The sequence below is a fragment of the Mesoplodon bidens genome (assembly GCF_964165515.1).
Source record: "Mesoplodon bidens genome assembly, chromosome: 6".
Classification (NCBI taxonomy): Eukaryota; Metazoa; Chordata; class Mammalia; order Artiodactyla; family Ziphiidae; genus Mesoplodon; species Mesoplodon bidens.
The window spans coordinates 6,727,703-6,750,664 of NC_138162.1; positions in this window are offsets into that span (position 1 = coordinate 6,727,703).

Here is a 22,962-nt window from a genome sequence, read left to right on the forward strand (position 1 = left end):
TCAATGGGACATTTTATCACCGTTAGGGCTATAGAGGAGTCCACCAGTAACTAGAGCCGAGTGCGTGGCAAGATTCTCAACTGCAGAAGCCTAAGCAAAGGTTCAGAAGGCAGGGTGATTTGGGGTGGGGCTGGTTGGTATGTCATGGTGCACACACATCTACAGGTCAAAGCATGACTTCCCCAAGGCACACGCACCACAGGGACCACTGCGGTTCTCCTTTTTTTAAAAGATTTTTTTGGGTTTTTTTTGATGTGGGCCATTTTTAAAGTCTTTATTGAACTTGTTACAATATTGCTTCTTTTTTTGTGGGGGGGGTGGTGGCGGTGAGGCATGTGGGATCTTAGCTCCCCAACCAGGGATCGAACTCACACCCCCTGCATTGGAAGGCAAAGTCTTAACCACTGGACCACCAGGCAAATCCCTGCCGTTCTCCTTTAACTGGCCCTGGGGGAGCTGGGCTGTTTGGCTCAGGGAGCTGTGACCCTGGAGGGCACCTCCTGCCACCACCAGCAAAGCAGGGGTAGGACCTTCTGCTGCCTCCCAGGGAGGGCTGGCCTCTGTGCGCCCACCAGGCAGGGAAGGACAGACCAGGGGGGAGGGAGGCCTGTCAGGCAGCTCCCCTCCAGAGATTAATCAGGTCCTTGCAGAAGCTTGGAGCTATGGGGTCCTGGGCTTCTCAGGAAATGGTCCAAGGGCGAGTGGGGCAGGGATGGAGGGTCAAGAACATCCTGGGCTCGTTGCTGCCACCTTGGTGGCGCTCCCCAGGGCCTCAAGAACTGGTCTCAGAACTGTATTCAATATCTTGTAACAAATCATAATGGAAACGGATATGAAAAAAAAAAATATATATATATATATATATACACATACATATAACTGAATCACTTCGCTGCATACCAGAAACTGACACAACATTGTAAATCAACTACAGAGGAAAAAAAAAAAAGAAAGAATGATCCAAAAGGGCATTTTGGGGTCAAAAATTCCAAAAAAAATAAAGAACTGGTCTGCAATCAAAGGGGGTTCCAATTCTGTCTCTGAGCTGGTGACTCGCTCCAGGCCAGTGTGGTTGCCTTGAGCCCTGGAACCTCAGCGAACCACAGAGTGACAGTTGGCATTGACCAAGTACTTAGCACATGCTATGAGCTCGCAGATCTGGTCTCCCAACAGTCCTAGGAAGTAGGTATCTGTTGGGGAATTCCTTGGTGTGCCAGTGGATAGCACTCTGCTCTCTCACTGCCGAGGGCCGGGGTTCGATCCATGGTTGGTGGGGAGCTGGGATCCCACAAGCCTCGAGGTGGGGCCAAAAAAAAAAAAAAGAAAGTAGGTACGTGTTAAGGTTGTTTTTCACAGATGAGGAGACTGACGGTCAGAGAGTTTAAGCTACTTGTCATTCAGTCAGTCAATGGTAAGGCTGGACCGCAAAGCTGACCTTGCCAGACACCAAGGTCTGAACTCTTAACTAAGTGCCCTGGGCCACCTCCACGGTGGATGCAATGAACCAGCAGCAAGGGGTGTGTTGGGGGTGAAAATCCACCCTAGCTGACAGGCTGCCTCTGGTAATGTACCCATTTTACAGATGAACTAGCAGGGCCTTTGCTTTGGTGACTTGCCCAAGACCCCATTGCTAAGGAGTGGGGTCCATAAAAAAAAAAAAGGGAAGTCCTAGCATATCGGAGCCGGAAGGCATCTCAGAACTCTTCTAATCCAAAACTCACTTTCCAGACAGGGAAGCTGTGGCCACACACTGAAGCTCTCTTTCTCAATTATCTTGGGCTATACAACCTGTCCCAGTGAAGTGATGACACCCTGACCTGTGAGTTCCATGGAGCTTTTTTTTGGGGGGGGTACGCAGGCCTCTCACTGCCGTGGCCTCTCCCGTTGCGGAGCACAGTCTCCGGACCCACAGGCTCAGCAGCCATGGCTCACGGGCCCAGCCGCTCCGCGGCACGTGGGATCTTCCCAGACCAGGGCACGAACCCGTGTCCCCTGCATCGGCAGGCGGACTCTCAACCACTGCGCCACCAGGGAAGCCCCTCCATGGAGCTTTTGAGAGGAAATGGAAGGTGGAGTGGGGAGAGCAACAGTTAAATAAAAGGGTCCAAGTTCTCATCCCGAGGCCCATAAGGGATCTCCCTTGACCCTCTTCCAAAATTTCCTGCTGCAGTTTCCCAAGGTTGGGGGGAGGGGAAAGGGGAGGAGAGAGTAGAGGTGGGGGAGTGAGCAGTCTTCTGGATCCTCCCACGGCCCAGAGCTGCCTTGCCTATGGAGGGTATAGTGGGGGCAGGGCAAGGGAATGGAGAAGTTCTGGGGCCTTTAGGAGTGAGGGCTTCCATTGCTGTCCAAGCTCATTAGGAGTCCCTGGATACTTGCACCCTTTCTCCCTCCCTTCTCTGCATCCCTCCCTCCCCTCCAACAGCCAAGAGAGCAGCTCAGCAGAAGCCCCTGAAGCCAGAGCTTCTCAGCTTTGCACCTGAACAGTGTGGGGGCTGCTCATCTCTCTAGGTCCTTCAGTCCAAGAAGCTGGGAGACTGATGGCCTGTGACTCTGATGTTGAGACACTGGGGCCTAACGTCCTAGCACTCTGCACTCATGCATTCTACCAAGATTTATTAGGCTTCTAGTTGGTGCAGGCTCACTGGGGTGCAGCCGTGAGTAAGAGAGAAACATGCCTGCCCTCATGGAGCTCCCAGTCCCAAGGTCTAGTTCTCAGCTTAAGAGTCAAATGTTACGAGTCTCTGAGAGGCTTATTCACACCAGAGCGGTTCTGTCAGACCCATGATGTTTCTGGAAGGAGGAAGGAAGAAAGAAGGGGTGTGGAGAGAGGTGCGGGTCACACAAGGGCACTAGTTTTCATGTACACTTTCAGCAAATTTAACCTTCTGGGATTTATCACACTGATCAATATGAACGCCTTAAAATACCCGTGCTACTAGGAAAGTAGCACTAGTCTCTTTCAGTGGGCCATTCACCCAAGCATCTCAAATGCTCTGTGATCACTCAGTAATTAAGCCCCAATTAAATACTTATCGACTGAAAATATACTTACTGCATACATTCAACTGGTTACTGGTTTACTAATTGTGACTTAACCCCTGCTGTCATCATGCTTGAACTACATGACATGAGGCCGTTAGAAAATCGGGTTCATCTCTGGCAACGTGCAGGGATGGAGCTGCTGGGGACACTGTCTGCTGGGGACATCGATTCTAAGGACTCTGAATGGGTCCTCAGGTCTTGTCCATACTCTGTCCTGGGGCTTCTTTTTATGGTGGGAGCTTACTAAGATAGACCATGCATGCCAGCCTCCTCCAGAAGAAAAGTTCTAAGTCAGCAGTAGCCTGGGTACCACTTCTGCAGTGTAAGTCTTTTTTTTTTTTTTTTTTTTTTTGCGGTACGTGGGCCTCTCACTGCTGTGGCCTCTCCCGTTGCGGAGCACAGGCTCCGGACGCGCAGGCTCAGCGGCCATGGCTCACGGGCCCAGCTGCTCCGCGGCATGTGGGATCTTCCCGGACCGGGACACGAACCCGTGTCCCCTGCATTGGCAGGCGGACTCTCAACCACTGCGCCACCAGGGAAGCCCTGCAGTGTAAGTCTTGACCTTTACACTTCTCATTTGAAAAGTGAGTGGGTCCCTGAGGTCCCTTTAAACAACTCCGAATTCAGTAATCCTCTAAAGGATTGGTCTGAAATTTAGAGTCTGAAATTTAGAGCTCCATTGCTTTGCCTTCTAGTGAAGGAAATGTCCTCCTGGAGGAAGCAGTGCTTGGCTAAGTTCTGTGTTGGCACAGGGGTGCGGGTGAAGGAGATATACGGTATACTCAGCTAGGGCCTGCTATGTGTCAGGCAGAGGCTGAGCCGTCAGTGAACTGAAATTCCTCATCAGCATTTCCCAGGGCACAGGGGGATGGGCCTGGGTGGTTGGCATGTTAGAGATCTCTGGACATCTTTGAGCAGAACAGCAGGCAGGAGCAGAAGCCCCCACCCCAGGATTGGGATACGTGGCCAGATACTTCTTCCTTTGTTAACGAGGAAGAAGTAAACAGAACCAACTGGTAGTGAGGAACCCTATGGAATTGTTTGAAAAGCAGAGAGAGAAGGAAAGGTTGGTTTTTGCAGTGGCCACAGATGTGGAATTTTGAAGGGCATATATGTACAGGGGAGTCCTAGGACTGTGTGAGGCACGGTGCCCCATCTACATTATTTCTTTCCTTTTTCTGGCTGTGCTGCGAGGCTTGCAGGATCTCAGTTCCCTGACCAGGTACTGAACCCAGGCCACATCAGTGAAAGCGCCAAATCCTAACCACTAGACCACCAGGGAACTCCTCACTCTTACAGTATTTCTTGTGGCTTCCATGTGGTACCTCTGCTTGTATTTGGGTTACATCAATGATAGAAACCCAGGTGAATTTGCTCAGGAAGAAAGGGGAACTCATGAGCTCATGTGTGAAACCAAACAGTGACGAGGTCAGGAATGGAGGAATGGAGTGGAGCTCAGTGAGGTCATCCAGATCTCTAGCTGTTCCTGCCTGCGTCTTTCTGCCTCTAAGGAACAGCCCTGTCTCATGCCTCTCCAATGTACTTGTGGTTTCTTGGGGGAGGTGGAGAGTGGAGAGGGGTGATTTTTAAAATACTGCTTTCTTTTCTTTAATGGTCACTGATGTATGTAGTTTCTTCTTCTTCTTGAGTAAACTTTTAAAATTAATTAATTAATTTTATTTTGGCTGCACTGGGTCTTAGTTGAGGCACGTGGGATCTTCATTGTGGCATGCGGGATGTTTAGTTGTGGAATGTGGACTTCTTAGTTGTGGCATTCGGACTCTTCGTTGCGGCATGCATGCGGGATCTAGTTCACCAACGAGGGATCACAGCCAGGCCCCCTGCATTGGGAGCATGGAGTCTTACCCACTGGACCACCAGGAAAGTCCCCTTCTTGAGTAAAGTTTAATCATCTCTCTTTTCTAGAAATTCTCTATCTCATGTTTTCATATATAGTGGCATAAAGTTGCCCATAGTATTCTCTATGATTCTTAAATCTTCTACTATATCTGTAGTTTCATTCTCCTGTCATTCTTAATATTAGATATTTGTGCCTTTTTCCTTCTTTTCTTGATTAATCTTGCCAGATGTTTTACTGTCTTTTAAAAGAAACAACCTTTAGCTTTGTTGATCATTTTTGTGATTGTTGATTTCCTTTTCATTTATGCTCTTATCTCTACTGTTTACTTCCTTCCACTGTTTTTTATTTTTTATTTTTATTTTTAATTTTTCGGTACGCAGGCCTCTCACTGCTGTGGCCTCTCTCATTGCAGAGCACAGGCTCCGGACGCACAGGCTCCGCGGCCATGGCTCACGGGCCCAGCCGCTCCGCGGCACGTGGGATCTTCCGGGACCGGGACACGAACCCGTGTCCCCTGCATCGGCAGGCGGACTCTCAACCACTGCACCACCAGGGAAGCCCCAGCTGTTTTTTTAGATAGTTGAAAGCTTTAGATAGTTGAAAGCTTTACTCATTATGTTTACGTCATTCTTGTTTTAGAGCAAATGCACTTAAGACTATATGTTTCTCTACAAACGTCAGTTTCGTTCCATTCGACAAGTCTTGTTTTGTATCTCTGTCTTTATCCTCAGTACTACATATTTCAGCATTCCCATTGCGATTTCTGTTGATGTCTTCGAGGGAGCTCAGTAAACACCTTCCGGTTCCTCTCCTGGACTACTGGATTTTGAATTGAGAGACAAGACAAAGAGTCGGGGGAGGTATCTTTTTTTTTCTTAACTGATAAAGATAAGGTTGGAGGAGAAGGATGAGGGTACATGTGACAGCCAGATGGGTTTCCTAATACTGAGAATGGGGATTTCGCAACCTTAACCCCTGGTCACTGTGATGCTGTGGCTGGTGGCTGGGGGCCAGACAGTGTCCACTGCCTGTAGGCAGCTCACTCTCAAGAAGAGAAAGGAAGTTGGTAAATCAAGTAAGCCCATCTTATGTTCCCCGCATTGACCAGCTATGTCACTCTTCCTCCCCTGGGCACAGAGAGGCTGGGAGTGCTACACTAATTTGGTTCCCTCCACAGAGAAGGAAACATCAGGACGAGGAAAGAGATAGTCCTACAACAAGTGTGCTTTTTAGTTTTCAAAGTTACAGCTGTTGTGAATCTGCCTTTGTTGTTGTTGTTGACTTCTAATTTTGCTGCATTGTGGGTAGAGAATGTGGTCTGCTTTACATCCACTTCAAAAGCTGTTCAGGCTTTCATTTGTGACCCAACACAAGGACAATGTTTTATAAATGTTCATGTGTTCATGACAACCATGAACCCATTCCTTTTGTGAATTCCTCAGTTTTTCAAACTAATTCTTCCAGTTTTTGCTTTACTTATTTCAAGACTAGTAGTTAGGTATAGAAAGCTTATTATTGGTGGATATTTTTGGTGATTTGTTACTTTCTTCATCCTATAGTGTCCCTCTTTATCTCTTTTAATATTTCATGGCCTAAGGTGTATTTTGCCTGATATTAATATTCTATGTCAGATTTCTTTTGGTTACTATTTGCCTGGTATATCTTTTCCCATTATTTTATTTTCAGCCTTTCCCTTTTCTTTTGCTTTAGAGTGTTCCGTCTAACCAGCATGCATACCGCAAGGTTGAGAATATCTTCTCCTGTGTTTTCTTCTAGCAGTTTCATTGTTGTACCTTTTATATTTAGATTGGTGATCTATTTCCTATTCTCCTTTTTTCTTTGATAGTTTTGAAACTATAGATGTGTTTCTGTTGTTTAACTGGTTGCTCTTAAATTTTTAACATTGATACCCAGATATATATTTTCCCAACAATGTCCAAAGCAGTGCTGTCCAATAGAAATATAATGAGTCACATGTATTATTTAAAATTTTCTAGTAGCCACATTAAAAAAACAGGTGAAATTAATTTTAATAATATGCTTTATTTAACATATGTCAAAAAGAGTATTTCAAAATGTAGTCAATATGAGATTATTAATGAAATAGTTTATATTTTCTGTGCTAAATCTTGAAATCCGGTATGTATTTTACACTTAACAGCACATCTCATTTTGGATCAGCCACACTTCAAATACTCAATTGCTGCATATGGCTGTGTCTGCTGTATTAGACAGCACGTGTCCAATATAATCTACATATAATACTTACAAAATTTTGATGAGTTTTGAAAAGTGAACATACCCATGCAACCACCACCAGAATGAAGATAGCAAACAACTGATTTTTGCTTTCTTTCACTCTAGATTAGTTTTGCCTTTCCCAAATTTCATATACTTGGATGCCTAAGGTATGCACTGTTTTGTATCTGGCTTCTTTCACTGAATGTAATTTACTCGTGTCAGTAGTTTGTTACTTTGTTCATTACAAAGTTGTCTTCAGTTGTGTGGATATATCACCATTTGTCTCTCCATTCACCTGTTGGAGGACATTTGGGTTGTTTCTAGGTTGGGGCCGTCATGAATAAGGCTGCCATTAACATTTGTGTACAAGTCTTTGTGTGGACACATGTCTTCATTTGTCTTGGGTAAATACATACCTAAGAGTGGACTGGCTGAGTTGTATGGTAGGTGTATGTTTAACTTTATAAGAAACTGTCAGACAGTTTTCCAAAGTGGTTGTACCACTTTAAGTCCCTCAGTATTGTCTGAGGGTCCCACTGCTCCACATCCTCCACAACACTTGGTATGACTAGTGATGTTGAACATTGTTTCACGTAGATGAAAAATATACACATTTTCATATGGGTGAAATAATGTACAATGAAAAATTCATATATCTTCTTTTGGGAAATATCTGTTCAATTCTTTTGCCTGTTTTTAATTGGGCTATTTCCCTTTTTCTTATTGAGTTGTAGCAGTTCTTTAAATATTTTGTATATTAGTCTTTTATCAGTTATTTGTATTGTGAATATTTTCTCCCAATCTGGGGTTTGTCTTTTCATTTTCTCAGTGGTGTCTTTTTTTTTTTTTTTTTTTTTTTGCAGTACGCGGGCCCCTCACCACTGTGTCCTCTCCCGTTGCGGAGCACAGGCTCCGGACACGCAGGCCCAGGGACCATGGCTCACGGGCCCAGCCACTTCCCAGACCAGGGCACGAACCCGTGTCCCCTGCATCGTCAGGCGGACTCTCAACCACTGCGCCACCAGGGAAGCCCCCAGTGGTGTCTTTTGAAGGGCAAAAGTTTTTTTATCACTGATGAAGTCAAATTTATCCATTTTTTCCCCTCTTACAGCTTGTACTCTCATGTTTTTAAGATATCTTTGCATACCCCGAGGTTGAGATGATCTTCTCCTGTGTTTTCTTCTAGCAGTTTCATTGTTGTACCTTTTATATTTAGATTTGTGATCTATTTCAATTTAGTTTTTGTGTCAGGTGTGAAGTAAGAGTTGAGGTTCATTATTTTTCCAAGTGGATATCCAGCAATTCCAGCACCAGCTGTTAAAAAGCTATCTTCTATGTTGTGTTACTCTGGCACCTTTGCTGAAATCAATCAACAGTGAATGTATGGGTCTATTTCTGGATTCTTTCTTCTGTTCCATTGATCTATTTGTCCTTAGGCGAACCTCTCATTGTCCTGATGACTGTAGCATAATAGTAAGTCTTGAAATCAATTCCTTGTTGTTTTTGTCTGGAATTTCAATTCTACCTTTCTTTTTTTTTCTTTTTTAACAGGTGGGTAGTGTATAGGTTTACAGCATATCTACTGAACCTGGTTTGATATCTCTTAGCATATCAGTCTAATTTCTAACATTGTCACTTGTTTCCATCTTTGTGGAAGTCAATCTTTACTTCCTATATTCCAGATGGAACCTCTTGATTTTACATGGGAATTTCACTCTTTTGCAGACACTTGACACTGAGTATCATTTTGCAAACTGCTCACAGTATCACTTTAAAAAAATCTCCTTTGCAGGCTTTTTTTGCTTGGACATATTTCCTTCTTGATTTAATCATACTTTTTTAGGGTAAAAATTTAATTAGGATTATATAGTTTTTATAGTCAATGGTTGTGGTGGAGTTGCTGGTTGTCCCACAATATCTGATCTGTCCATTTGCAGAGTAAAAGAATTTTTATCTGGGCAGATGGCTGTCTTGCTAAGGACTACATTTCCCAGCTTCCCATGGAGCTAGCTGTCGCCAATGGGATGCAAGTGGGAGTGATATATAAGCAAATCACAGTTCCTGCTCTTTAAAGGAAACTGTGTTTGCCCTTTCCCTGTTTCTGCTAATGAGAAGGTAGATGCAGTGGAGAGCCATCTTGAACTCTGGGGATGAGAGCAACACCACAGGTACCATAAAGGAACAAAACATAAGGAGCCTGAGACCCTGACACCTTGAAGCTGTTATATGAGCTAGTTATGCCCAGACTGTACTGAGAAATAATTTCTATCTTTGTGAGCCACTAGAATTTTGGATCTCAGTCAGATCAGCCAAACCTATATCCTAATATAATAATTAGATTTACCAATATCATTTAGTAACTTATTTGTTCATCATTGCTTCTTGATACTCCTTCCTTTTTGGTTTCTATTTTTTTTTTTTTTTTTTTTTTTTTTGCGGTACGCGGGCCTCTCACTGTTGTGGCCTCTCCCGTTGCAGAGCACAGGCTCCAGACGCGCAGGCTCAGCGGCCATGGCTCACGGGCCCAGCCGCTCCACGGCACGTGGGATCCTCCCGGACCGGGGCACGAACCCACGTCCCCCGCATCGGCAGGGGGACTCTCAACCACTGCGCCACCAGGGAAGCCCGGTTTCTATTTTTTAAAAAATAAATTTGTTTACTTATTTATGGCTTCATTGGGTCTTCTTTGCTGCACACAGGCTTTCTGTCTAGTTGCGGCGAGCAGGGGCCACTCTTCATTGCGGTGCATGGGCTTCTCATTGCGGTGGCTTTTCTTTGTTGCAGAGCTCTAGGTGCACCGGCTTCAGTAGTTGTGGCATGTGGGTTCGGGAGTTGTGGCTTGCGGGCCCTAGAGTGTAGGCTCAGTAGTTGTGGCACACGGGCTTAGTTGCTCCACGGCATGTGTTATCTTCCCAGGCCAGGGCTCAAACCCATGTCCCCTGCATTGGCAGGTGGATTCTTAACCACTGAGCCACCAGGGAAGTCCCAGGTTTCTATTTTTTAATTTATTTATTCATTTATTTGGTTGCACCAGGTCTTAGTTGCAGCAGGCAGGCTCTTTAGTTGCTGCTCGCTGGTTCCTTAGTTGCAGCACATGGGCTCCTTAGTTGTGGCATGCAAACTCTTAGTTGTGGCATGCATGTGGGATCTAGCTCCTTGACCAGGGGTCGAACCCAGGCCCCCTGCGTTGGGAGTGCGGAGTCTTATCCGCTGCACCACCAGGGAAGTCCCCAGTTTCTATTTCTTCTTGGCAGAGAACATCTCTTAGGAGTTTTTTCATCAAAAGTTTGGGGGATGAAAAATTCTTGATTTTTGTAAGTTTGAAGATGTTTTCATTTTGTTTAGTGATAGTTTAGCTAGGTATATTATTCTGTTAGTAATTAATTTCCCTCAACACCCGGAATACCTGAAGGTATTATCGCATTGTTTTCTTTTCTCTTTTGTGGTTGAGAGTTCTCATTTCAGTTTATTTATCATTTCTTTGTGAGCAACCTTTTTTCCCCTTCAGGGTTGCTTTTAAGATTTTTCTCTTTGGGCTTCCCTGGTGGCGCAGTGGTTGGGAGTCTGCCTGCCGATGCAGGGGACACGGGTTCGTGCCCCGGTCTGGGAGGATCCCGCATGCCGTGGAGCGGCTGGGCCCGTGAGCCGTGGCCGCTGAGCCTGCGCGTCCGGAGCCTGTGCTCCGCGGCGGGAGAGTCCACAGCAGTGAGAGGCCTGCGTACCGCAAAAAAAAAAAAAAAAAAAAAAAAAGATTTTTCTCTTCATCTTTGATATTCTGAATGTATCTAGGTGGAATTTTAATTTTTATTTATTTAGTGTGGCATTTGTTGGGCTTCTTTATTTTGAGAACATACATCTTTTTTCACTTCTAGAAAATTTTCAGCTATTATCTCTTTGAATATTGCTCTCTTGTAATTCCTTCACATCATACTTATGGAAATTTCTGTTATATGTATTCTTGACCTTCTAATGTTATTTTCCATTTCTCTTAACTTCTCTCTCATATTTTCCATCACTTTTCTATATTGCCTTCTAAATGAATTCTTCAGCGCAATCTTTCTAATACCCAGCTCTCTCTTCATCTAGTTTACAGTTTATTCCATCTTTTGAGCTGTTATGTCAATGATTATAATTTTTTATATCCATTTGTCTTGATTCATATCTGTTTGTTTTATATCATGTTTTTTGTTGTTCCTTTCCTTATCTCTTTGTGGAGCTTGAGCATGTTTATTTAAAAGCATTTCTAAGAAGGTTTCATTCTTTGAATTTTAACAGTAGTGAGTTCATCTCCTGATTGAACTTGGAATTGGATTCATCCCCAGTCAAGCCTCCAGATAAAAACACAGCCTAGTTGACACTTTGAAGCCATGTGAGACCTTAGTCAAAGGAAGAAGCTAACCTCTGCCTGGACTTTTGACCCAGAGAAACCATGTGAAAATATAGTGTGTTGTTTTAACTCATTAGATTTGTGATAATTTGCTCGAAGATTCGAGGACTAATTATACATGTCCCTATATTTGAGTTATGGCTTATGAAGTTCTGTCTTTAGTATGAGTGAAGCTCTTGGAACTATGTACACTGAATGGGGTAGTCCACCAAAATGTGAACAGTGGTTATACATGGATGAGAGACCATGGGTTATTTTTATTCTCCTCTATACTTTTTAGTATACCAAGTTTTAAAATATGATATCTATGTAAAACAGCCAAAACTATTTGTTTAAAGTAAACATTTTGTTAAAGAATAATAACATAGAGAAAATGGTGCAAATCTTAAATGTTCAGTTTGGTGAATTTTTACAAAGTGACCACATCTATGTAATCACCATCGAGGACAAGAATTAGAATATTAGCAGCATCCTAGAAGCCTCTCCTCTTGTTTCTTAAGTCGTTAGCTCCAAAAAGATAATCATGAATTTGATTTTTATCACCAGAGGTAAGTTTTGCTTGTTTTTGAACCTTTTATAAGTGGAATCATTGAGCATATTTATTTGTTTCTGACTTCTATCATTCAACATTGTGTTTGTGAAGTTCATAATGTTGTCCTGTGTAGTGATAGTTCAATCATTTTTAATGTTTTTTAGTATTCTGTTGTGTGATTATATCAAACTTAACTATATTATACTACTGATGGATATTTAGGTAGTTTCCAGTTTGGGACTTGCTATGGACTGAATATTTGTGTACTCTCAAAGTCCATATGTTGGAATCTTAACCCCAATATGGTGGTATTGGGAGAGGGTCTATGTGAGATGATTAGGCCATGAGGGTGGAGCCCTCATGAATGGGATTAGTGCCCTTATAAAAGGGACCCCAGAGAGCTTGCTCACTCTCTTTCTGCCAAGTGAGGATATAAGAAAAGTCAGCAGTCTGCAACCTGGAAGAGGCTTCTCACCAGAAGCCAATCATGCTGACACTGTGATCTTCAACCTACAGCCTCCAGAACTGTGAGAAATAAAAATGTCTGTTGTTTGTTAACCACTCAGTCTACGGTATTCTGTTATAGCAGCCTGAACTGACTAAGACAGGGCTATTATGAATAAAACTGCCATGAACATTTGTAGGCATGTCTTTTGTTAAATATATGTATGCATTTTTTTGTTGACTATATACCTACGATATATAGTCCCAACCAGTGGACTGCCAGGGAAGTCTCCCATTCTGATTTTTGATGCTTTGTGTAAAATCTAGTTTTTCCCTCTCTGGGAGTTTGTATGATTTTTCATTTGTTCTTAGTGATCTAAAATTTCACAATGATATGTCTTAGTGTGCAAATAGCATCCATTTTGTTCAGTACTTGGTGGGCATCTTCAATCTGAAAACTCATGTAATTTAATTCAGAGACATTTACTTGAATAACTTATTGGATGAGTACCCCTCCCCCTTTTATTTTCTCTATTCTTTCTGAGATTTCTTTTATTTGGATGTTAGATCTCCCAGGTTGATTCTCTAATTTTCATGTCTTTTCTCTCTTATGCTTTGTCCTTTTGCTCTGCTTTCTGGGAAATTGCCTAATCTGCAACCTTATCTTCTAAACTTACCACTAAGCTTTTCATTTGTTCTATGCAAGAGAGATTTTTTTCTTCTCAGAACATTCCTTTTTAATAACATCCTGTACTTGTTTAATATGTGCTATATCTCTTATGTCTTTGATGCTACTAATGATAATTTTTTGGCATTTTCTTCTTACCATTATCATGTGTGTTCCCTCCAAGTTGCTTTTTATCTGTTTGTTATTGTTTGGCTCTGAGTTAGGAGCTTCCCTTATGTACCCAGTGATCCTTGGCTTCTACACACAGAGTCTGCTCAGAAGCTCAAAGCTCAGAGCTGGCTGCCCACCAAGGACTCCACTGAAGGGTGATCTGACTAGGCTCTTTCACTGAGCAACTTCTTTTTTTTTTTTTTTTTTTTTTGCGGTACGCGGGCCTCTCACTGTTGTGGCCTCTCCCGTTGCGGAGCACAGGCTCCGGACGCGCAGGCTCAGCGGCCATGGCTCACGGGCCCAGCCGCTCCGCGGCATGTGGGATCCTCCCGGACCGGGGCATGAACTAGTGTCCCCTGCATTGGCAGGCAGACTCTCAACCACTGCGCCACCAGGGAAGCCCAGCAACTTCTTTTTAAAAAAATTTTTTTAATATAATTTTTTAAATCAATTAATTTGTCTGTGTTGGGTCTTTGTTGTTGCATGCAGGCTTTCTCTAGTTGCAGTGAGCAGGGGCTACTCTTCGTTGTGGTGTTGCAGTGGCTTCTCTTGTTGCAGAGCATGGGCTCTAGGCACGTGGGCTTCAGTAGTTGCAGCACATGGGCTCAGTAGTTGCAGCACATGGGCCCTGGAGTGTGCGGGCTTCAGTAGTTGCAGCACGTGGGCTCAGTAGTTGTGGCTTGCAAGGCTCTAGAGCACAGGCTCAGTAGTTATGGGTCATGGGCTTTGTTGCCCTGCAGCATTTGGGATCTTCCTGGACCGGAGCTCAAACCCATGTCCCCTGCATTGGCAGGTGGATTCTTAACCACTGAGCCACCAGGGAAGTCCTCACTGAGCAACTTCTGATGTCACTGCCTTTAGGTCTTTCCTCCTAGGTTTCTCAAATTTGCAATGATCTTTTGATCTCTTGCCTGGAGGTTCATACTAAGCCTGGTTGCCATTTAGGAATATTAATATTCATTGTGAAGACCTTCACTTAATTCTCCCATTTTCAGTGTGATGCCCCTGCCCCCAGCTGGATCTGCTCTTCCCCAGTGCAGAGTCCCATGGTTTTACCCACTCCAGGGAATAATATTCTCTCTCTACTATATCTCAGGGATATAGTAGAGAAAGTCACCTTGGGAGATGGGATCTTGGTTACTAACTGCCTTTTAAACTCTCTTTCAACAAGTCCCCTGTGGTTCCTTCTGCTTCCAGAAGTACCTGATACTCAATTCCTGAACCTTTGGGGGTTCTGTGTGTCCTAGACTTTCCTCACTACCAGTTTAAGACTCAGTTTTTTGCATCCACTAAGTCAATTCCCACTTGTCGGTTTGCTTTCCAATTTCAGAATGATCCCATTTTCTTTTTCATTGTAGCACTTTAAAAATTCCTTTTCTGCCATTTTTAAAGGAGTTTCAGGAGGGAGCAGGAATAAATGCCTGTGCTTAATCTGCTGTCTATATGCTCGCTTCGGCAGCACACATATTAATCTGCTGTCTGTAACCAGGAACTCTAGCTGTTCTTTTCTCATTATATTAATTCTTTTTGATGTTTCCCAAAGCATCTTAGTCATTGTAATCACAGGTATCCTCTGGTCTCTATCTCCTGGATCTATCATCTGAGGATCATGGGATGGGTGGCAGGGAGGGGGTGGTGGTGGTGGGGGTGGTGGTGGTAGTGTTGGGTGGGTGGGTGAGGGTGGGGCAAGCTTATTGGTTTTGCCACTGACTCTGTCTTATGACTGCTTTTGTTTTGTAATTTTGTCTTTGTGAGCTCATCTGTAGGAACCTTTGTCTGTGGGAACACTGGGCAGCCTAGGTTGAGGTCATGGCCCTCTAGGGAGTGTTTGCATTTGTTTCTGCCCAGTGCCCACAGGCATCTCCAGCCAGGGACCCTTTTCTGTGTTAACTTCTTGCTTTCAGAGTCTCCTGAACACAAGGGAAGCAGGGTAGTGTAAATTTAAATCCCAAACCCCTTGGGGCTAAGTCTGTGGTTACAAATTCCCAGAGCCCAGGCTGTAGCAGATGAGCTGATTGGTGATCTGTCTGAGCAGAGAGTGGGTTTTTTTTTTTTTTTTAAATCCTTGCCCACTTTTTCACCGAGACTATAAATCTGAAGAGTCTGGCTTGGAGGTGGGTCTCATTTACAACTCCTGGCTTTGTGGTGCCCAAAGCCTTATTTCTTGTCCCCACAGGGGCTGTAAAATCCAACCCCAGGCTGCTGAGACCCACAGCTCCACCCTGCCCGTGCCAGCACAACACCGATACTAGCCCTCCTGATTCCTGCTCTGGTTTTCAGCTCCTTCTTTGTTTCTATCCCTGGGGAGTTCCCTTCCTTTCTTGCAAGCTCAGCCATGCATTTAAAAGGATGTTTGTTATATTTTAGCCACCATTTCCAAGTAGTGTTTTGTAGCAGGAGGGTTTTCTACAGTGTAACTCACAATTCTGTTGGAAATAAAAGTCCTATATTTTTTGCTGGTTTCTACTGTCTTTTGCATCTCAGTGTTCCCCACAGCAGAGCATCAATAGAGGCCCCTGTGAATAGTGAATACAAGGAGTTGAATTGCCGCGATTGGTGTCCTAGTCACCTAATTGGCGATTTTGCCAAAGGCACAGCAAAGCGAGTCAGGGTTCCTCTGGCAGTCCTGCTGTTTGGAGCAGGGGTCTGAGAGAACATTCAAGATCCATCCTGGGCTGGACCCAACCTACCCGTGGGTACTGTCTGATGTCCTGCCAGCCCTCCCAGGCTTCCTGCCCTCCAGCCACACACCTGATCACAAGCTCCGTCTCACCTTTCTTTAGCTCCGTCTCACCCTTCTTTGAACTTGCTGTTCCCACCCCCTCGCTCAGGCAGGGTGCCCACCCAGAGCCTCTGAAGCGCCGCCCGTAGAGCTTCGCTGGGGCGGTTTGCTCGCTTGACCGGCCTGCGCCACCAGACACCGGGAGGAGGCCGGACTGCTTTCCCCTTTGTATCTTCGGCATCCTCATGGTAACAGCGTAAACAACCGAAGCGCTCCATAAATGTGTGGCTAAAAGCATGAACGAGAGAGCCGGCATTGCCAGAGAACCAGCTCCAAGCACGGAGTTCAGATTTTACAAAATTAAAGCAGCTGTTATAGTCTGGTTGCTGTAACATCCTGGGCCGGGGGGTGGGTGGGTGAGGGGAGGGACTCCTCCCCCAGCCCCTCCCCTCCCCCTCTCACGGGTGCGTGGGGCTACTCGACCCAAGTTTGAGAAGACATCTTTTTCCACAAGGGGAACTGGGTGTGTGTCTCCCCAGAGCTGTGGCCCCCAGCAACTTTGTCTCTGTGGGTGCCTTGGCTGCCAAGGTACGGATGAAAGGAGGTCGCAGTGACCCGCTCACAGTGAGTTTACAAAGCACTTCCCCTCTGATGAAGATAAACTAGGAAGGGACTCGGCCAAGATCACACAAGGTGGGGGTGGGGGGTGAGGAGTCGGGGTGTTAGGGCTGCACCATCCAGCGGCCAAGAGCTGCGCGTGTCACCACCGAGTGAGCACTGAGCACTGAAATTCTGAACTGAAATGTGCCTTAAGTGTAAAATACACACCAGAGTTCAAAGACTTAGTATGAAAAATCAAAAGGGTAAATGTCTCATTAAGAATTTTAAATATTTATGACACGTCAAAATGATAATATTTTGCATGTATTAGCTTAAATACAAATATTGTTAGAATGAATTCCACCAGTTTCTTTTGACTTTGTTGTAATGAAGCTACCAGAAAAGGTAAAATTACCCATGTGGGTTGTGTTTGTGGCTGGTGTCTTTTTTCTGTGGGAAGTACTGGTCTAGAGTGTGGGCCACGTGATTCCTAAGCAGACCTTCCTTCACTCACAGCCCTGGGCACCACCTGGCGGGTGGTGTCTCTGCACGCCCTGGATGTGGACTCTGCTACACCACCTATGAGCTGTCTGACCTTTCCCAGGACAAGTCCTGGTTTCCTCATCTGGAAAGGGCACCGTTTTGCCCACAGGGGAACGAGATGGTTTTGAGGATTCAGGATTCAATAGAGCCCTTCCCGGTGGTCCACTCATATCCTCATCACAACAGCCACTGGGCTGTAGCAGCGAGAGGGCGGGGCCTTGCCTGCTGTAGGGTGAATGAATGAATGAGTGCTTGTTCAACCCCACTGAACGCTGGCTTATCAATGAAATAGTTCCCTTTGGCTATGAAGACATTCTCGATCTGGTTTCCACCTTCACATGTGTATCATATTCGTGAGATGCACAGCCATGGGCGCAACCAGATTTGAGAACTGCCACTGTCCTATTTTGGGATCCTTTGAAAGCAGAGACTGAGTTAAGGACTTCGGGGTGACCCCAGGAGGTAGGAGAGCAAGGCAGGAGAGGAGGAGAAGCGATGGGGGTGTCCTTCCCTGCTGTGGGTGAGAGAAGGCTGGTTTCCATCAGGAACTCTAGAAGCATACAGAACGCCTCCCGGAATTGTTTTCTGGAAGGCAGGAGGTGGGAGCATCCATCCGCTGGCTCCTGTCCTCTACTGCAGAAGGTTGCTCAGGGGTCTTTACTCCCCACTCCTGAGCTGTCTAGTGGCTTCAGGAGGCCTTGGGAAAAGCCCCCTGGCAGAAAAGCTCCTGCTTGAGATGGCACAAGTCATGCTGAGTCAGGACTGTCCACCTCATTGCAGCTGAAATCAGAGGTGGGACAAGGAGGTGTGATGTGGCACAGAAGTGTCTGCTACAGTCCCTAAAGTCTAGAAACACGCCAAAAAGAATTCAAACTTGCTACAACAAATAGACAATATCAGTAGCTCAACTTAAGGTCTGTATTTTGACAGAATGGGCTATGGCTTACGGGCAATTTCTGGAAAGTTAGCTGAAACCTCATTCTTTTGTCCATGCATTCATTCACTCATCAGTCGATATTTATTGGACACTGATTCTGAGTCAGGCCCTCGCCCACCCCAGAAAGGACAGCAGAATGAAAGAGAGGGGTAAGGATGTCACTGTACCAACGAAGTGGAATCTTTCCTAATTTATAAATTAGGTGTTACCTGCAAACTTCAGTCCTTTAATCTTCACTGGTAACAGGGTACTGATGTTGAAGGTCACCCATTGTTGGGTGACAGCAGAACCCAAAGCCCCTGAAGAGGATGTGGCCTGTTCCTTGGGTCAAGGAGGACTTATAAATGAATTCACCCACCCATCCTGCCTTCCTGTGATCACTCAGCCTACAGCCTCTGAGCACCTACTTGGTGCCAGTTTCTGTGAAAGTTCCAGGAGTGCAGTGGTGAATGAGACAGAGCCCTGCCCTTAGGACCTCACAGTCTGGCGGGGGAGATGGTGGCACCCTTGCAGAGTCCAGAGGCAGGCTCCAAGCCCTGGGGAGAGGGGGAGGGGGCTGCAGCCTGCTGGGTCTTGGAAAGCTTTCTGGAGGAGGCGCAATCGGATATTCACCCCAAGGCCTCTGGGCCCCAGATGTGAGCTTCTGGCACAGAGCAGACCTGGCTGAACCCCATAACTGGCTGCTTGGCAGAGGACACTGGCAAACCCAGGCTTGCTCTGGACCATTTGCATATCATTTGCATAGATCTGCATATGCGGTGGCACAGCCTGGTCTCTTATGCATTTAAATTGCAAGTTATTTGTCTCTCTTTGAAAGCTCTCATTTTTTTCCCAAGGGTGGGCTGGCTCCATTTCCCCTCCTTGTCTTTATAATGCAAGGCTCTGTTGAGTTTGCCAAGCATGGTGCAAGGCTGTAGATCTGGGGTACGATACATGTTTGCTATTCTGGCTTTCAGAATACTTCGTTATTTTTAAGGGCTCCATGGCAGCCTGGTGCAAAAGGGAGTATTGAGCATGTGTACCCCATGTTACAGATGGGGAAACTGAGGCAGAGAGTGATTAAGTGAGGTGCCCAACCTCACTTTCCATGCTGGAGGCAGGACCATGGCTAGGTATCAGGTTGCCCGATTTCTGATCCCACATTGAGAGGGCCTTTAGAGGTCATGGCTTCATACAGACGGTGGAAGGAGATCCAGAGAGGGATAGGGACTTGCCGAAGGCCATTGGCTGGTCCAGGATGCAGTCTTGGCTTCCACAGCTCTGCCTGAAGACAATGAGCCCTTCTGTCAAGGTGATTGTTTTGGTTGCTGTGTTGGTGGCATTTGCCCCTTCAGAGGGGGACCCTCCCCATAAATACCATTGATATATTGGTGTCTCCTTATTTGGGTTGCTGTTTAAGCCTGGTGAGTGTCACACAACCCAGCCCATCCCATCTGATCAGGGCTTGACTTATAGCCCAGACATGAGTTGGCAGGAGTCCTTGTTGGTCTTCTAACAGGGGACATTCTGCTGCCGAAAAGGCAGTTAGGGCCATCCCAGAGGATGCAGGTCTCTCGCTGCCCTTAGAGGATGCACCTCTGACATGACTGTGAAACCAAACTTGAAGACATCAGCTTGTCTCTTAAAATGTGTCATTTTAAGAGTGGGGATTTACTCTTAAAATGAGTGGGGGGCTTCCCTGGTGGTGCAGTGGTTGAGAGTCCGCCTGCCGATGCAGGGGACACAGGTTCGTGCCCCAGTCCGGAAAGATCCCACATGCCGCAGAGCAGCTGGGCCCGTGAGCCATGGCCGCTGAGCCTGCGCATCCGGAGCCTGTGCTCCGCAACGGGAGAGGCCACAACAGTGAGAGGCCCGCGTACCGCAAAAAAAAAAATAAATAAAAAGAAAGATTAAAACAAAGAGTGGGGATTTACTCAAGGTCAACAACAGTGGGTCTGGCTGATCATGATGTCACTGGGGATCTTTACTTGTAAGAACAGAACTGCTAATTCACTGCTAATAACATCTTCCATTTACTGAGCACCTTACCATGTGTAGACATGGGTCTGGGCTTTTGCTCAGGTTACTTCCATTCCTCATCCTGAAGACAGGGACTGTCATTCCTGTTACACAAGTGAGGCCACTGAGGCTCAGTGAGATGAAGAACTTCGTTCAAGGTCACACAGCAAAGTATCAGAATCAAGACTCAACCGTAGGAATGGCTGGCTCCAGACCCCAACACAATGGCCTGCATTTTCCACTAAACCATATTGCTTCCAATGTCAAGTCTAAAACTAGACCTAACATGAGCACTAAATTATGTCTTAGGCAACATGATGTAGTGATTTATAAAGCACAGACTTGCTGGTAGTAGAAGAGTTGTTTATATCAGATTAACTTTCTGCTGGTAACAATTATAAAATCTGGACAAAAATATATAAAACAGATTTGCTTGGAACTACTGGAGAGTGACCAAAAGCAGACAAACTAGAGGAGATATGACCCTTGAAACCAGGAAACTATACTGGTGAGAGACACATTTATCTGGATTTTCCCCTGAGGGCATTCCCTAGTTTATGTTGTGCATGGGGGAGAGAACTCAAGCAGAAAGCAGAAGCCTTATTGACTGAGGAGTAAGAAGTTGGAATTCAGGGCCTGCAGAGCAGCTGGAAATTGAGAGAGAGAGAAATCCCAGAAAACAGAGCTGCAGAGGGAGAAAACTCCCCTCAGATTCTTGGCTGACTCTTGTGTGGGGCATGACTCCAAGGAGCTCAGGGGAAAACACAGCCGGAGGGCTGAAAGAGCTGAGCAGAGATTTCTGCAGCTGCTTGGCATTGGGGATACAAATTTTCTAGTTCAAATCTCACCAAGTTAGAGTGGCTTGGTAAACATGCCAGCCTTTTCACTGAGATCCTGGGAGACCATTACTTAGGAGTAAGGACCAAAATAAACCTGCCCTAACAAAGTCTAAAACCAGAGCTTCACAAGATCGAGGTGAATGGCCAACAGTTAAACAGAAATGAAATACAAAATTCTTCAGAGGAAGATAACACAATCCAGAAGCTCTACATTATATCATCACAGTGTCCAGAATAAAATAAAAAATTATTATTGATAGGCATGGAAAGAAACAGGAACATGTGACACATAGACAAGATGTTTTTAAAAGTCAGTAGAAACAGATCCAAAGGTGATCTAGATGTTGGAATTAGTTGGCAGATTTTTAAATCATTATGATAAATGTGTTAAAGAATTTACAGGAAAAGGCAGTGGATGAAGGTGTGGGAAATTTCCCACAATGGATGAAGGTGTGGGAAATTTCAGAAGCGTATTAGTTTCCTAGGGCTGCCAGAACAAACTACCACAAACTGGGTGGATTACAACAACAGAAATGTATTCTGTCCCAGTTCCAAAGGCTAAAAGTCTGAAATCCAGTTGTCGGCAGGGTTAATTCCTTCTGAGAGCTCTGAAGGGATATCTGTTCCATGCTTGTCTCCTAGCTTCTGGTGACTGCCAGCAATCCTTAGCATTCCTTGGCTTGCAAGAATTTCAATCTCTGTCTTCACATGGTGTTCCCCCTGTGTCTCTCTGCTTTCCTTATAAAGACACCAGTCATATTGGATTAAGGGCCCACTTTATTCCAGTATGACCTCATCTTAATTTACCTAATTACATCTGTAGTGACCCTGTTTCTAAATAAGGTCATATTTTGGGCTTCCCTGGTGGCGCAGTGGTTGAGAGTCCGCCTGCCGATGCAGGGAACATGGGTTCGTGCCCCGGTCCGGGAAGATCCCACATGCCATGGAGCGGCTAGGCCCATGAGCCATGGCCACTGAGCCTGTGCGTCTGGAGCCTGTGCTCCACAATGGGAGAGGCCACAGCAGTGAGAGGCCCACGTACCGCAAAAGAAAAAAATTATAAATAAGGTCATATTTTGAAGTACGGGGGGTTAGCACTTCAACATAACTTTTTTTGGGGTGGGGGACACAATTCAACCCATAACAAGAGGAGATATGGAAACATTTTTTCTTAAAAAACAGGATCATATCAAATTCTAAACTTGAAAATACAATAACTGAAGTTGAACACTCATTGGATGGGACTAGACCCAATACAAAAAGGATCAGTGAGTTTAAAAACGGATCAATAGAAATTATCTATACTGAAGCACAAAGAGAAAAATGATTGAAACAATGAATAGAGTCTCAATAACCTATGTGACGGCACCAAGCAGTCTGAACATACATGTAATTTGAGTCCCGGAGGTGGGAAGAGAGATCATGGAGCAAAAAAAATTGGTTTTTCTGATGAAATATTGGCTGAGAATGTTCCCTGTTTGAAAAAGCAGTCAACCTGCAGATCCAGGACGTTCAGCAAACCCTAACCACGATATAGATACAAGGAAAATCATACTCAGGCACATCATGGTCAGACTGGCGAACACCAAAGATGAAGAGAGAATCTGGAAAACAGCTAGAAAAAATATATATAATAATTATGTATAGGAAAACAATGATGCATAAGACAACAGACTTCTCGTGAAAATAATGCAAGTCAGAAGACAATAGAACAATTAACCACAGACGAAGTTAAAATCTGTCAACTTAGAATGCTAACAGTGAAAATATATTTCAAAATGGAAAAATCAAAACATTCTTGAATAGATAAAACAGAGAATTTGTTTCCAGTAGACCTGAATTATAAGAAATGCTAAAGAAAGGTCTTTAGGCTTAAGGAAAATGATACCAGATAGAACTGCAGAAAATTTACAAGGAAATTTTTACAGGAAAAAGTAGCACTGGGAATGGTAAATATGTGAATAGATACAAAAGACTC